Source organism: Gorilla gorilla, chromosome 8 (genome assembly GCF_029281585.2).
Source record: "Gorilla gorilla gorilla isolate KB3781 chromosome 8, NHGRI_mGorGor1-v2.1_pri, whole genome shotgun sequence".
Taxonomy (NCBI): Eukaryota; Metazoa; Chordata; class Mammalia; order Primates; family Hominidae; genus Gorilla; species Gorilla gorilla.
Window position 1 is genome coordinate 41,714,052 of NC_073232.2, and position 17,633 is coordinate 41,731,684.

Here is a 17,633-nt window from a genome sequence, read left to right on the forward strand (position 1 = left end):
CCTCTCACTGTCTCCTAAAACTGGTCTTGTTGCTCCAGACTCTTCCAATTCATTCTTCACACAGCTACTATAACCTTCATTTATTCCTTTGCTATGTGGTCTTTTAGAAAAAAGGAGCCAGGCCTGGAAAGGAGAAGCTGCCCAGTAGAGAAGAATCAGACAGCCCAACCAAAGAGAAGAGCACAGGCAAAGAAAGTTCAGTCAGATATGCGAGTACAAGGAGGCCAGGACTAGAAAGACAGGCTGGTGTGGCTTCAGCAGAGGAAATGAGGCTAGAAAGGAAAGCTCAGTTAGTTCAGGACTTTGTATGCTAAGTGAAGGCAGAGAGGATTATGTTACCTTGACCTGCCCGTTTATTCAAAGATTGTCATCCTCTGTTCTAGATCTTTACAATTTAGTGTTCTATCACCAAAGTAACAAGTCGAGAACTTCCAAAGAACCACTTTCTAAAGAGCTACAGAAGCAGAAAGGTATGTCCTGTTTGAGAACAACTGGCAAAGCCTGTCTAGGAGAACCAAAGACAAATCTTTTATTTTTAAGCCATTAACCCATTGATGACAGAAAATGCATTTTCCTGTACTCTCCTGTCACCATCAAAACAGAAAATTTCCATAGCACCCATCTTTTCCAAATAAAAATAGAGTAGAACAGTCAGCCGTGGTGGCTTACGCCTGTAATCCCAGGCGTAAGGGGGTAGATCACAAGGTCAGGAGGTGGGTAGATCACAAGGTCCTGCAGGAGGTGGGTACATCACAAGGTCAGGAGATGGAGACCATCGTGGCTAACACGGTGAAACCCCGTCTCGACTAAAAATACAAAAAATTAGCCGGGCGTGGTGGTGGGCGCCTGTAGTCCCAGCTACTCGGGAGGCTGAGGCAGGAGAATGGCGCGAACCCGGGAGGCAGAGCTTGCAGTGAGCCGAGATCGGGCCACTGCACTCCAGCCTGGGTGACAGAGCGAGACTCCGTCTCAAAAAAAAAAAAAAGAAAAAAAGTAGAACAGACAAGAAAGGGATTAATTCACAGAATGTCTTTTGTTAACTAACAGGAATCTTCATAGCTGGTGGGAAAATGTTATTCGTCGAGGTCAACTTAGTATGGGGAAATATGATTCCCAATGTAGACTACAACTTTGCAAACAGGTCAGTAAGAATCAACAAATACTTCTTTTTTACTTTTTTTTTTTTAAGATGGGGTCTTGCTATATTGCCCAGGCTGGACTCAAACTGCTGGGGTCAAGGAATCCTCCCACCTCAGCCTCCCAAGTAGCTGGGAATATGGGTGCATGCCACCACATCTGTCTGATGCCTCATTTTTTTATGCCTTAAAATAAATCTTATTCCTTCTGAAAAAAGTCCTATGGATTAAAGGGTTAAAAAAAAACAGAGTGGCTGGGCACGGTGGCTCACGCCTGTAATCCAGCACTTTGGGAGGCCAAGGCGGGTGGATCACCTGAGATCAGAAGTTTGAGACCAGACTGGCCAACATGGTGAAACCCTGTCTCTACTAAATATATAAAAATTGGCTGGGCATGATGGTGGGTGCCTGTAATCCCAGCTACTCGGGAGGCTGAGACAGGAGAATCACTTGAACCTGGGAGGCAGAGGTTGCAGTGAGCCGAGATCGTGCCATGGCACTCCAGCCTGGGCGACAAAAGCAAAACTCCGTCTAAAAAAAACAAAAAACAAAAACAAAAACAGAGAAAAGAACAAACAGATCTTAGTTATAGTCTAATTAGCTTTCTCTGGGTCAGTATTTAAAAACAACCCTTTTGGAGTAATCTAACTTTATAATAAATATAGTCATGTCTCTTGGTATCTATGGAGAATTGGTTCCATGACCCTCTTCAAATACCAAAACCCACAGATGCTTGTCTCTTATATAAAACAGCATAGTATTTGAATATAACTTACACACATCCTCCCACATATTTTAAATTATCTCTGGATTATTTATAATACCTAATATAAATGCTATGTACATAGTTGTTATACTGTATTGTTTAGGGAATAAAGACAAGGAAAAAATCTGTACATGTTCAACACAGATGCAACTATCCTTGTTTTCTGAATATTTTCAATCCACAGTTGGCTAAATGCAGAAGTGTGGAACCCACAGATACAGAGAGCCAGTTGTACGTGTTATCCCTTCCTAACTTTATTCCATTGCCGAGAGAAACTCAGACTTGTTATTTCTATTCACTGACAAAATTATTTCTCTTTTATTTTCTTCTTCAGAGAATAGCCTTTAACTCTTGGGGCTTGATTCCATTCAATTCAATAAACAAGCAGTAAGTGCCAACTATGTGTCCACTAGGTGGTGGGAAGAGAATGAGATAAGAAATAAAATATCTTCAGATATAAACTGAAATAATGGTAGTGAATGAATAAGAGGCCTGGGGGCATTTTTAGGGGGCTTGGCAGGGAGCTCTGTTTCTTTTGAAGAGCTCTTACTTTGTTCAGTAGTTAATTTAAATATCCTTTGTTCAATATGTGACTTTAGTTCAAAATTGTATGTGAGAGGCCTTTTGTCTTCTGCTGTTGTTATTATTACTCCTTTCATCACAATCTACTCAATTTGGTTTGGTAATGTAGAGAGATTTGGTTTCTTTCCAGCAAAAAAAAAAAAAGAAAGAAAAAAAAAAGTTGGCTGGTTCAAGTCACTACCTAGACTAAAAAATATGTTAATGTAGATGTCTCCCTTAGCTAGACTAAGTACAAGAAAACAGAAAGACAAAACAAAGCTGAGAAGACTTATGTTACTGATTTGTACAATGTAAGTTGTAACTAAAGAACATTACATTAAAAATGTGGTAGGAAGATGTTCTTAATGTATTTAGACAATAGGTTGTGACCAGACTTAAGAATGTGTACCCATTTGCCTGTACTTACTGTGGCTCAAATCAATGTCATGGCATAACAGTTAGCCTGATCAATCCATTATACTGAACAACCATTCTGATTGCTGCTGTGCCCAGTACCAGGCCTCAGTCATACAAGGATAATAATAATGTATGTGACCCATCATCAGCAATGCTTTTGATTGTTTTTCTGGGGTGGTGATGAACTTGTGATCCATCCACCCCTCACTGATATCCTTTGTACATCATTCACAGATGGCCAGCCAGAGTTCAGTGTTTAAGAGGCCACATCCAGAAAAACTAAAACTCTCTAATCTACTCTGATTTCCAACTTATTCATTTAATCAAGCACTTAATGAGTACTTCCCATGTGGGAGGCACTGTGTCTGTCACTGTGTGATGGGGATACAAAAGTGAGACTCAGTCCTAGTTGTTCATTGACAAATCCTTAAACAAATAAGGCAATGCAGTGTAATGCATGCTCTAGTAGAGTTACATCCAAGTTTCTGCTCTGCGTAGGTGAGGTACAGGAAGTTTCACAGAGGAAGAGAAACTCTAGGAAGGCAGAATAAGAGTTCTCCAGAAGTAATGGAATTCAAGGTAAAAAGGAGGGCTTTCTAGTTAATAGGGCAAGATATGGGAAAGCATGGCCAGCTCAGGAAACATAGCTGGAAAATGGGGTACTGGGTAGAGAGGAGATGTGGAGAGGACAGGAAATTGGAAAAGCAGAAAGGGGCCACATCATGGAGGGCCTTGTATGCAATGCAATAGACTTATCCTCTAAGCAATGGGGAATTATTTAATTATTCTAAGTAAAAGACATTGTTAGGTCTGCATTTCAAACAGAAAAATTCAGCAGCAAAAATGGATCAGAGCGAAGAAAACTCGGAAGACAAGTTCATTTGTGAATTTATTTATTCAATCAACAAATATTACTTACATAACATGCAATGTACCAAGCATTACAGACAGTGATGAAGAAAACACACATGGCCCCAGATCTCATGGAGCTTACAGTCTTAGTGAAAGATAAACTACAGATTAACTGTAGCAGAAGCAGCAGCAGTGTGAATGGAGATGAGAGGGCAGGTGTAAAAAAGGCAGCCACATGACACTCCATGTGGAGGGTGAGACAGAAATCTAGGATGGCTCCCAGCCCCTGGCTCAAGTGACTGGGTCAATTGGTAACATAGGAAGAAAACCAGGTCTGAGAGGGAAAGTAATTAGCACTGGGATATTCAGAGGGAGTTGTCCAATAAGCAACTGAAAAGATGGTTCCTCAGTTCACTTACCTGGACTAGAAAAATTGATTCACAAGTAACAGGCAACTCAGACGTTCTAAAAGCCATGGATAATGAATGAAATCACAACCCAACACCACCAACAGATAAGTAGCTGGTGGAAGAACAAGCTTGTGAAAAGAGCTGGAAAGAAAATGTCAGAGATAGGGGCAGGGGGATCAATAGAACTGTGTCATAAAAGCCAGAAGAATTTCAGGAACAGTCAATAGTGTCAACTGCCACAGAGAGGTTAATGGTGTCGTTAAGATAGTCACAGAGTTGTGCAACCATCACAATTGATTTGTGAACATTTTCATCACTCCAGAAAGAGACCTAGTAACTACTAGCAGTCAACACCACCCCCATTTAGCCCTAACCCTTCCTCACCACCACCTAATCTTAGGTAAACACTAATCTACTTTCTCTCTACAGATTTACTTATTCTAAATATCTGATATAAATAGAATCACATAAGATGTGCTCTTTAGTGACTAGCTTCTTTCATCTGTGCTATGTATCAGTACTTCATTTCTTTTTATTGCCAAATCATATTTCATTGTATGGTTACATCATATTTTGTCCATTCATCAGTTGATGGGCACCTGAGTTGTTTTCATTTTTGGGCTATTATGAATAATGCTGCTATAAACATTAGTGTACAAGGTTTTGTATGAACATGTTTTCATTTCTCTTGGTTATAAACCTAGGTATTAAATTGCTGGGTCATATGGTATCTCTATGTTTAACCATTTGAGGAAATGCCAGACTATTTTCCAAAGAGGCTAAACCATTTAACATTCCCAGCAGCTACATGAGAGGGTTCCAACTTCTCAATATCCCCGGCAACACTTGTTATTATCTTTTTAATTACAGCCCTCCTACTGAAGCGGTATCTCATTGTGGTTTTGACCTGATGGCTAATGATGCTGAGCATCTTTTTATGGGTGTATTGACCATTTATATATCTACTTTTGAGAAATGTCTATTCAGATACCTTGCCAATATATATATATATATATTTTTTTTTGAGACCGAGACTTACTCTGTTACCCAGGCCGGAGTGCAGTGGTGCAATCTGGGCTCACTGCAACCTCTGCCTCCCGGGTTCAAGCGATTCTCCTGCTTCAGCCTCCCAAGTAGCTGGGACTACAGGCATGAGCCACCACGCCTGGCTAATTTTTGTATTTTTTTGGTAGAGACAGGGTTTCATCATGTTGGCCAGGCTGGTCTCAAACTCCTGACCTCAGGTAATCTGCCTGCTTCGGCCTCCCAAAGTGCTGGGATTATAGGCATGAGCCACTGTGCCTGGCCCCTTGCCAATATTTTGAGTTATTTATCTTTTGCAAATATTTTTCCCAGTCTGTGGGTTGTCTTTCCCTTTCTTGATAGTGTCCTTTGCAGCACAAGCTTTTAATTTTGATAAAGGCCAATTTAAGACTAAAATATAGCTTGTCTTTTCCTTTTTCTTTTTTTTTTTTTTTATTCTGAAACAGTCTCTGTTGCACAGACTAGAGTGCAGTGGCATGATCACAGCTCACTACAGCCTCTACCTCTTCAGGCACAGGTGATCCTCCCACCTCAGGCCCTGAGTAGCTGGAAGTACAGGTGTATACAACCACACCCGGCTTTTTTTTTTTTTTTTGAGATGGAGTTTTGCTCTTGTTGCCCAGGTTGGAGTGCAATGGCGTGATCTTGGTTCACTGCAACCTCTGCCTCCCAGGTTCAAGTGATTCTCCTGCCTCAGCCTCCCAAGTAGCTGGGATTACAGGCACGCACCACCACACCTGGCTAATTTTGTATTTTTAGCAGAGACTGGGTTTCTCCACGTTGGTCAGGCTGGTCTGGAACTCCTGACCACAGGTGATCCGCCCGCCTCGGCCTCCCAAAGTGCTGGGATTACAGGCATGAGCCACCGCGCCGGGCCACACTCGGCTAATTTTTAGTATTTTTTGTAGAGACACGGTTTCACCATGGTGACCAGGCTGATCTCGAACTTCTGGGCTCAAGTAATCTGCCTGCGGGGCCTCCCAAAGTGCTGGGATTGCAGCCCAGCTTGTCTTCTTTTGTTGCTTGTGATTTTGGTTGCTTGTGCTTTTTTCCTGTTGTTTTGTTTTGTCTTTTGCTACTTGTGCTTTTGGTGTAACACCCAAGAAGGCTTCATCTAACCTGAGATCATGAAGATTTACTCCCATGTTTTATTCTAAGAATTTTATAGTTTTAGCTCTTATAGTTAGGTCTGTGATCCATTTGGAGTCAATTTTTGTGTATGGTATAAGAAAAGGTTGTCATTTTTTTTAAACTGGAGAAAACCAAGCATACTGATAGGCTACAGGACAAGAGGCAGGAAATAGATTTCTTCTGAAGTCAGATCCCTGAAGAGACAGGGTAAGAATCTGGAGAGAGATACAGAGACTAACCTTTACCAGGAGGAAGGCCACTCTTACCCTAGACAAGGGGGGTGGTGGGGGAAGCATGTGGAGATGGTGACCTAACTGTAACTGTGGGGTAATGGGCTATATCTTCTTAGGAATTTACAAGGCACATTAGCATAATTGAGGATCTATGATAACCTTCAGTCAGGAAATGTGTTCAGTTTTGTTTAATCCATCATTTTCCAAATTCATGTGACCAAGAATTCCTTATTTCTTAGCACCTATTAATATATGACAGAATTAGGATTTCTAGGACATACGTAGGAAACAGTGATCTAGGCCAAGAGCTGCAAATTAGTGGATTTTGTGTAGAATTTGGGGCAAGGATGGTTTTTGTTTGGTCCACATAGTATTTTTAACCCATTTATGCCAGAGGTTGCAATTTTTTTGTGTGAAAAATCAGACCTTGGCGATGACCTTGAGCAGTAGGATATAAATAACTCCCACAAGCTTAGCGTTCCAATAATGGAACACTATGCATAAATGAGTTGAAAATCAAGAAATTTCACAAAGATCCAAATTTCTGACATCTCTTAAATCTTAGAAGGTCTGGCAGCAATTTGGATCTGCATTCCATCAAGGAAAAACATTACTGGAACCCAAATGTCCCAAACAGGGCATTTGTACCATGTCCACACTCATAATCTTAATCCCAATTCATTTTACTCATTTATGTCACCACCTGATTCCTGTAACTGAGTTTATCATTTCTATACTAAGCAACCCTCTCAGACGGAAAAGTTCCTGAAGCCATTCTCAGAAACTCCTTATGCATAAACTCCTCTCCCAACATTTTCTTTAATAAATGTGCTCTTCTTGTAAGAGCTATGAGAAAGATTGAGAAGCATTTATGTCAGGAGTGACAAAAAATGCCAGTGTATGGGCCAAGTGCAACACACAGACTATTTTGTTTGACCTGCACAGGATTTTTTAACATGAGAAATTTCACATTAAAAAGAAACAGACTTCTGGGACTTTCTTGACAATTAGGAAGATTTGGTAACATTATCCCCTGTTTCCATGTGACAACAGTAAGTTGAAGATGGTAGTAACTTCTTCAGTTAGGGCCGGCATTTTCCAGTTAACCACAGTTGCCATCACTCCCCAGTGCTTATAACTGGCCTGATTCGCTCATTGCCTATTTGGCTCCTAAGGCATCAGAATTTGTACCACCTGATTAAACAAACAACCTTAATTAGCACAGTGCATTAGGCAAACATCTCAATATCATGAGTGTTAAGTGAAATTTTACTGAAGCCTCAGCTATTTCACTAATAAGGAAACATCCCACTCTCTCCCAAACATATATCCACATTGAAAAAATAACTGGAAGCAAACATACCATGGGAAGTAGAATTTCAGGTGATTTTAATTTTCTTCTTAATCCTTTTCTATACTTTTTCCAGAGTATTTTTTTTTAAATCAACTATGTATTGCCTTCATAATCAGAAAAAAACACAGATTAAATTCTAAAATGCATCAACAATATTCTTCATAAATAAAGTCATGAGAAACCTCTAGGGCCTAAAGGTCAAAATTTTAACCAATTGCCCAAAATATTAATTTAAATGTGCATCAATGAGAACACAATCACATAGGCTAGGCAGCAGATGAACCATGTCAGTGGCAAGTTCTGATGTCAAGCAAGCTTATCTGATGCCATATAGTTTCCTTAGAACCAATGTTAAGCTTCCTTGGCAGCAGCTGTTTATTCTAACCCAATATGAGACTCAGTCTGTCAGTTAAGGCTACATAAATGTTAGCAGAGCAACCTTGCTCACCAGATCCCCATTTATGAAGATACCATGACTAAGCTTCTAATGTGCAAACACTTCATCCTCCCCCTCAACTCAAGATTCTTCTGGCCAGGCGCGGTGGCTCACGCCTGTAATCCCAGCACTTTGGGAGGCTGAGGCAGGTGGATCACGAGGTCAGAAGATCGAGACCATCCTGGCTAACACAGTGAAACCCCGTCTCTACTAAAAATACAAAAAATTAGCCGGGCGTGATGGTGGGCGCCTGTAGTCCCAGCTACTGGGGAGGCTGAGGCAGGAGAATGGCATGAACCCAGGAGGCGGAGCTTGCAGTGAGCCGAGATCACGCCACTGCACTCCAGCCTGGGTGATAGAGCGAGACTCCATCTCAAAAAAAAAAAAAATTCTTCTGTATGGAGGCACGCCTGTAATCCCAGCACTTTGGGAGGCCGAAGTGGGTGGATCACTTGAGGCCAAGAGTTTGAGACCAACCTAGCCAACATGGTGAAACCCCATCTCTACTCAAAATACAAAAATCGGCTGGGCGTGGTGGCACCTAGCTGTAGTCCCAACTACTCCAGGGGCCTCCCAAAATGCTGGGATTACAGGCATGAGCCACTGTGCCCAGCCTAAAGTTTCCATTTTAGTTGCAAACATACATAAGCAAATGCTATGTAACAGAACTCAAAGGTCCCACATCTCCCACCTTTTAGTCCTGACTAGTGACAGGAAATCAAGCAATAATTATGGGAAAATAAAATGAACACTTTTTACTAATAATCTCCTCTAGTTTTTCCAGTGTTCTTAGTTATTACAAAGATTACTTGCCAGGCGTGGTAGCTCACGCCTGTAATCCCAGCACTTTGGGAGGCCAAGGTGAGTGGATCACCTGAGGTCAGGAGTTCGAGACCAGCCTGGCCAACGTGGTAAAACCCCGTCTCTACTAAAAATACAAAAATTAGTTGGGCATGGTGGTGGATGCTTGTAATCCCAGCTACTTGGGAGGCTGAGGCAGGAGAATTGCTTGAACCCGGGAGGCAGAGGTTGCAGTGAGCCAAGATCACACCATTGCACTCCAGCCTGGGTGACAAGAGCGAAACCCTGTCTCAAAAAAAAAAAAAAAAAAGATTACTTAAGGCTGGGAGCAGTGGCTCACACCTATAATTCCAGCATTTTGGGAAGCCAAGGCTGGAAGATCACTTGAAGCCAGGAGTTTGAGACCAGCCTGGGCAACATAGCAAGACCCTGTCTCTACAAAAAATAAAAAAAATAAAAAATTAACTAGGTGTGGTGGCTCTTGCCTGTAGTCCTAGCTACTTGGGAGGGTGATCCAGGAGAATCACTTGAGCTGAGAAGATCGAGGCTGTAGTAAGCTATGATTGCACCACTGCACTCTGGCCTGGGCAACAGGGGGAGATCCTGTCTTAAAAAACAAAAACAAACAAAAAAAACCTCAGTCTTATTCCCACTAGTTATAATTAAGTAACCTTTACATATTCATAAATACCGCTAAAGAGGAAAACATCACTGGATGATCTGAATATAATCTCTAGTAGATGCTTCAAATACAAAGCAAATTCTTTTGCAAATTTGTGACTAAGGGTCTGTGACTGTTTTTTTCCCTCATAGCCATGACACATGGTGACTGGCACATAGCATATGCTCAGAAATTAAGTGCCAACTGAAGTAAAATGATGAAGATTTAAGATGAAGTGAAAATTTAATTTTATCATTTTCATATCTGTGCGCACATGCTCTTTAGCTCCTCAATTCCTTCAAATTCTTATACAATTCACTCAGGAAAACATTCTTTTTATCTTCATTCTTTCTTCAACACATCCATAAACTTCATTTTTTTTTATTTATTTTTTTTTTTTTTGAGACAGTCTCGCTCTGTCACCCAGGCTGGAGCGCAATGGCTGCAACATCCGCCCCCCGGGTTCAAGCAATTCTCCTGCCTCAGCCTCCTGAGTAGCTGGGACTACAGGTGCCCGCCACCACACCTGGCTAATTTTTGTATTTTTAGTAGAGGCGGGGTTCCACCATGTTGGCCAGGCTAGTCTTGTACTCCTGACCTCAAATGATTCACCTACCTCGGCCTCCCAAAGTGCTGGGATTACAGGTATGACATCTATAAACTTTAATACTCTATGACTATATGAGGGTGACTAGCTGGGCTCCCACATGTCATTACAAAAAAAAAAAAAATGGGTAAATATATTTAAAAAGGAAAGCTAAATATTGCCAACAGAAATTAGGTCAACACTACCACCTGTCCTATCTCTTGCATATGTAATTATTTTTTAAAAGGAAATATGTGTGAATACCATGAAAGTATCCCAGAGCCCCACCAGAATCAAAACAGTCCCCATCTTCTCCCTCACTGCCCTCTAACCGAACGTGCTTTTCTCATTCCACAGAATTTAAAATGCATCCTTATTTTTTCTTTTTCTGCTTATAGCTAGAACTGCAAATGCATTTTTTTCCTTAATAGTTTCAGTTCACAAATGTGCAGAATTTCAGTTACATTATAGCTTTTGCAGATAAGCCTGGGCATGTAACCATGTAACATTGTCTCCATGGAAAAGTAACTCCAAACAACCAACTTGTAAACGAATTTTTGAAATGCAACCCATTTTCATGTTAGGAAAAGGAGGTCCTACTCCTCATCTTGGAAGGTAATGGAATAGTGGAAAAAGAACTGGGGCTTTGGAATGCAGCAATCTGAATCTCACCTCACTCTGCTCTTACCAGATCTGTGTCCTCTGGCAAGTAACTTAATCTCTTTGAGCCTCAGTCTCCCTATCAGTAAAATGGAAAAAGTAACATCTCTCTCAGAGATAAAGGATGTAATACACATGTAAATCACCTAGGGCCTGGTAGATAACAAGGGCTAAATAAACATTAGTCCCTTTTTCCTTCTCTGCCATTGCAATATTTGTTTGTGATTTCAGTTTTCTCCTTCAAAAAAAAATTATTTTTCATTTAGCACATGCTGTAAGTCAGGAGCTCTTTATGATCTCATTCAATCTTTACAACTCCCCCATGCGGTGGGTTCCATTTACTATCCCATGCCACAGATGAGGAACAGAGTCACAGAGAAGTTTGTCAATTTGCCTAATATTGATGCAGAAGCTAGAAAGAAATTATTTAGGTAGTTGGTGAGGGTAAAAGAGTTCTCGGCAAGGTTTCCCTTTTAATAAAAAGCAGCCCCCAAATCATTTCTTTTCTAACAAAGACCACCCTGAAAAATCGAGCTGCAGACATAGAAAAGCATGCTAAAACTTGCATGGGTGAATGCCAGCAGCTATGCCAATAGGAAAAGGCTACCTGGGGGCCAGGCATGTTCAACATGGAGGCTCCATCTTCCCTTTTCTTTTTCAACCATGTGTACAATAAAGAAACAGGCAATATGATGCAGGCCAGGTAGAGAACCATCTGCATAATAAAAGATTAGGGTGGGGCGGCCAGCTTCTTTGCATGCTATGTAAATGACACACCTGGTCCGACCAATCTTTTGGGCCCTATGTAAATCAGACACTGCCTCCTCAAGCTCATTTATAAAACTCCGTGCATTTCATCATGGAACTGGTAACCCATTTTTCTCCAGGATCCCTCTCTGGGCTGAGAGCTCTTCTCTTTCTTTTGCCTATTAAACTTCCACTCTTAACCTCACTCTGGTGTGTTCACATCCTTGATTTCCAGCAATGAACCTCGGGCATTACCCAAGATAAGTGACATTGCTTCAATTATCACTCAAATAGTAATGATGACCTCAGCACACCTATACTCTAATCCTAAACCTCCCTCCTCCCTCCCTCCCTCTCTTCCTTCCTTCCTTCCTCCCTCCCTCCCTCTCTCCTTTCCTCCCTCCCTCTCTCCCTCCCTTCTTTCTTTCCCCCTCCCCTCCCCTTCCCTTTCTTTTTTTTTGACAGGGTTTTGCTCTGTCACCCAGGCTGGACTGCAGTGGGACAATCTCAGCTCACTGCAACCTTGACCTTCCGAGCTCAATCAATCCTCCCACTTCAGCCTCCTGAGTAGCTGGAACTGTAGACGCACACCACCACACTCAGCTAATTTTTGTATTTTCAGTAGAGGTGGGGTTTCATCATGTTGCCTAGGCTGGTCTCAAACTCCTGGCCTCAAGCAATCCTCCCACCTCCGCCTCCCAAAGTGTGAGCCACCACACCCAGCCATACTGTGCCTTTTTAAAATAAGAAGAGTGGGGACGGGCACCATGGCTACGCCTGTATTCCCAGCATTCTGGGATGCTGAGGTGGGCAGATCACCTGAGGTCAGGAGTTTGAACCAGCCAGGCCAACATGGTGAATCCCCGTCTCTACTGAAAATACAAAAAATTAGCCAGGCATGGTGGTGCACACCTGTAATCCCAGCTACTTGGGAGGCTGAGACAGGAGAATCGCTTGAACCCAGGAGGCAGACGTTGCAGTGAGCTGAGATCGTGCCACGCCTGGGTGACAGAGCAAGACTTTGTCTCAAAAAAGAAATAAAATAAAATAAAATGAGAGTGGGATTCAATTATGTCTAATATTTTTGGCTGTTATATTGTGTGATTCTATAACTCTACAGCACTATCAGATGGCAAGAAGGACAAGAAAAACTTCAAGTACACAATGGGCACATATAAACCATCAAGATGCAGTCTAACCAACTGATGTCCCATTGTCCTGGTTCTTCCCAGAAGCTGGAAGGTTTCCACAGCCAAGATCAGTTAGGCTTAACTAGGGCTTCAGCTCCTTAACTGTTATTTGCTTAGGCATGATCAGCTGAGTCAGCCTGGCCTTAAGTAACTTTTAAAATTGAACCAGTACTGACCAACACTGTAGAACCCCCATTTTTTTAAAATTACAGGTGTGATGAAAACTTGAAATGGTAACACAATGGCAAAAGTCTTTTTTTTTTTTTTTTGAGATGGAGTGTCACGTTGCTCTTGTTGCCTAGAGTGCAATGGTGCAATCTCAGCTCACTGCAACCTCTGCCTCCCGAGTTCAAGCAATTCTCCTGCCTCAGTCTCCCGAGTACCTGGTACTACAGGCGCCTGCCACCACGCCCAGCTAATTTTTGTATTTTTAGTAGAGACAGGGTTTCACCACGTTGGCCAGGCTGGTCTCGAACTCCTGACCTCAGGTGATCCTCCCACCTTGGCCTCCCAAAATGCTGGGATTACAGGCATGAGCCACTGCGCCCAGCCGGCAAAAAGTCTTTAAATGCATTTACTAACGTTGACCATCCTGCTTGCTAATTGCAGATTATTCAGTCACTTTTACAATATAGTAATTGAATTTGCCTCCAGGCCATAATAAACATTCTGACCCATTAAATTAAGGCTACAAGCAAAATCACTCTATTCCTTTGCTCAAGCTACAAACACATTTCTCACAGGCAGCCACAGGCAGAATATTATAAGTTTTATAATATTCATGTGTCAAATGGCAAGACCTCCAATTAAAATGCTCATAGAAAAGAGTAACCTTTATGATATCTGTACTTCCAAAGTTACACTTTAGGCTTTTTTTTCTTAATGTTTTTTCCTTTTCAACTACTGCAAACACAATTTAGTGTGACTACATATGAGCTGGGCATGGACTCAGTTCTGAAGTTGCTGAAAAGTGAAAGAAGAGAACAGCTACAGCACTTCCAGAGCATGCTGGCTGAGATGTATTGATAGAAAATAAGCTGTAAACCAGCTCCAGCAATACTATTTGTGCTTGTGCCTTTTGCAGATTGTATTTCATCACTGCTCTTCATAGAACATTAATAGATTAGACACAGCCTTTGGTCTAAAACAAGAAAAAGACTTTTATAGAAATGTTAACTTCATTTCCTTTTGTTTCACTTGCTTACCAATATAAAACATCAATACTGCAGCCTAGATATTGAACAGTTGCCACGGACAACCAAACTCATTAGTAAATTAGGCTATACCATCTCAGATAACTTATTCCCAGTTAGGCAAAAGGAATAATCAGAATTAGTCAGAATTGAGAGAATTACAGTATACTAGATAGTTCATTGGTTTATCCAGTTTGTCACTGTTTTAAGTACAGTCATACATTGCTTAATGACAGGGATATACTCTGAGAAATGTGCTTTTAGACAATTTTGTCATTGTGTGAACATCATAGAGTATACTTACACAAACCTAGACGGTATAGCCTACTACATGCCGAGGCTTTATGGCATAGCCACTGCTCCTAGGCTACAAACCTGTATAGCATGTTACTGTTCTGAATACTGTAGGCAACTGTAACACAATTGTAAGTATTGGTGTATCTAAACATAGAAAAGGTACAGTGAAAATATATTATTATCTTATGGTACCATCATCACATATGCAGCCTTTTGTTGAAACCTCATTATGCACAACTGCATTAAAGACAGTGCGGGCAAAGCACATACACACTAAGCTACAATCCTTTTATCTTCATTCCTCAATAAATATCAAGTTCATTTCTAATGATTCATTAAAGAACAACACAAGTCTATATTTGGTTCATAAATGAAAACCATCTGAAACTAAGAGTTTAGGTGGAAGATATATAACAGCAGAGAGTCCCTGGAGATCTAGAGACAATGTGGGCCAGGCGCAGTGGCTCACATCTGTAATCCCAGCACTTTGGGAGGCTGAGGCAGGTGGATCACCTGGGGTCAGGAGTTTAAGACCAGCCTGGCCAACATGGCGAAACCCCTTCTCTACTAAAAATACAAAAAAAATTTAGCCGGGTGTGGTGGCACGCACCTGCAATCCCAGCTACTAGGGAGGCTGAGGCAGGAGAATTGCTTGAACCCGGGAGGCGGAGGTTGCAGTGAGCCGAGATCGTGTCATTGCACTCCAGCCTGGGCAACAAGAACGAAACTCCGTCTCAAAAAAAAAAAAGACTTTATGGACACTGAAGTTTTTATTTATTTATTTATTTATTTATTTATATTTATTTATTTATTCTTATTGCATTTTATTTTTTCTTGAGACAGAGTTTCGCTCTGTCACCCAAGCTGGAGTTCAATGGCGCAATCTTGGCTCACTGCAACTGCTGCCTCCTGGGTTCAAGCAATTCTCCTGCCTTAGCCTCCAGAGTAGCTGTAACTACAGGTGCGTGCCATCATGCCCGGCTAATTTTTGTATTTTTAGTAGAGATGGGGTTTCACCATGTTGACCAGGCTGGTCTTGAACTCCTGACCTCAGGTGATCCACCCACCTCAGCCTCCCAAAGTGCTGGGATTACAGGCATGAGCCACCGTGCCTGGCCTGAAGTTTTAATTTTGAATAACTTCTTGTGTCTCAAAATATTCATCTTCTGTTTTTTTCCCCAAATATTTTTAAATGCAAACACTATTCTTAGCTCCTGGACAGTTAAAAACACAGGCTATAGTTTGCTGACTTCTGCTCTCCATAGAGAAATAATACAATCAGAAAGGGGTTAGGGATGTGATAGCCCTGAAGAGCTAGAATAAGGAATTTAAATTAATCTGGAAGACAATGGGGACAAGGCACAGGTTTCTGAGCAAGAACCTTTTGAGATCAGAGCTATACTTAAGAAAGATTTACTTGGCAGTAATGGAAAGGAAGGAGAGATTAGAAGATAACAATCAGCCTAATCCAGACTGGTTGCTTTGAGGAAAAAAAGAAGAAAAAAGACGTGAAAGGAAAGATCAACAGAACATTTGTTGGAAAAAAAAAGAAGAGGAATGGTTTATTTATCTGGCAAAAATAAATAAAAGGTTCAATCTCTAGACAAGAAGGAGAAAAAAGGAGATTTTTGCATTCTCATTCTCTAGTGCCATCATTATAGTATATAACTTCAGCAGACTAACTGAGGAATTTGCCTTTTTACGGAAGCTTTAGAACAGCCCAAGTTGGAGCTTCCAGTTCAGAGACAGAGTCTTCTGGTATATGTCAGTTGAAATGTGGCAATCATGTTTTGGTTTTACAGATGTAATAGGTATGGTAGTTCCAGAGATGGTTTATTTATTTATGGCCCTTTTTACTCCAGAGAGTTCCCAAATTAGGAAAGAGTACATGCATATGGCTTACATAGATATATCATTGCCTTCGGAAGTTTTAAGTCATTCTTCTATGACTCAGAATTTTTATCTATCTTTTCTTGTTCTGACAGGGAAAAAAAAACTGCAGTGCTGAAAATGCAACCAATTCAACATTGAAGTCTGTAACTACTCTCATTCTACGGACTCAAATTTGGAAGCTGGGTAGTGGGGTCAGAGAAAGGAGGGGTGGAAACAGACACGAACACAATTAGTTCTAATTCATGATAACAACCATAGTCAAATATTTTAGGAACACAGCAAAGGGAGAGATTTATTTCAACTGAGCAGCCTGGGAAGAGCTTCATGAAGAGAGTGACATCTGCACTGGGCCCATTCTAATGAGAGAGGAAGGGCAACTCCAGGCAGTGGGAAGAGTACAAACAATAACAAAAAGATGGAGGGGAAATATGGAACTTATTTCTCTTATTTCCAAAGTGGCACATGTTCATTGTTAGGGTAAAAGCACAAACTATGGTCAGAAAAAGTTTTTCATTAAAACAATTATTTAACCTGAAATCCTACCATTCAATCCCGCCACCATTTTAGTATGCACTCTTCCACACATACATCATAAACAGATTACCCTACTGTTTTATCTCTCTCTCTTTTTTTTTTTTTTTTTTTTGAGACAAGGTCTTGCTCTGTTGCCCAGGCCAGAATGCAGTGGGGCGATCTTGTTCACTGCAGCCTCAACCTCCAGGGCTCAAGTGACCCTTCTGCCTCAGCCTCCTGAGTAGCTGGGACTACAGGTATGCACCACCATGCCCACCTAATTTTTGTATTTTTTGTAGAGACAGGGTTTCACCTGCAAGTTTCACTTGCTCTCAAACTTCTGAGCTCAAGTGGTCCACCCACCTCGGTCTCCCAAGGTGCTGGGATTACAGGCATGAGCCACCAAGTGATTGACCCTGTTTTTTCTTACTAGCATAGATATCTGTCCCTCCCAGCTTGGAATACATATCAGAGTCATTAAAAAACACTGGCATTCCTGAATTCAAGCCCTTTCCTTATGCGCCATCCTTTGAGCTCTCACTTCAACTAGATTGTGTTTTCTTGCAGCATCTCTCTAGGTGGATCCATGCTACCAGCTATTGTATTTAGTTTTTCTTTTTCCAAGTGAGATCAAAAAGGTTAAGGCATGACTTCTTTCATATTCAGCTTCAATAAAATCATTGATGAGATCTTTTAGATTTAATAAGAATTCTAGGTTTTCTGCCCTGCATCTCAAAGTAAGCTCATTTGCA

General features: G+C 41.3%; 1 protein-coding gene and 1 long non-coding RNA gene across 3 annotated transcripts in view; one reads left to right on the forward strand and one right to left on the reverse strand.

Annotated features, from left to right (window-relative positions):
* VCL (vinculin) overlaps window positions 1–17,633 on the reverse strand; it is a 122,205-nt gene that overhangs the window by 82,204 nt on the left and 22,368 nt on the right. The gene's annotated exons all lie outside the window — the stretch shown is intronic.
* Window positions 380–16,919, forward strand: LOC109028565 (uncharacterized). The gene is made up of 3 exons (XR_002007573.2): window positions 380–470; window positions 1,048–1,141; window positions 16,461–16,919. It is a non-coding gene; the product is annotated as an uncharacterized lncRNA (long non-coding RNA).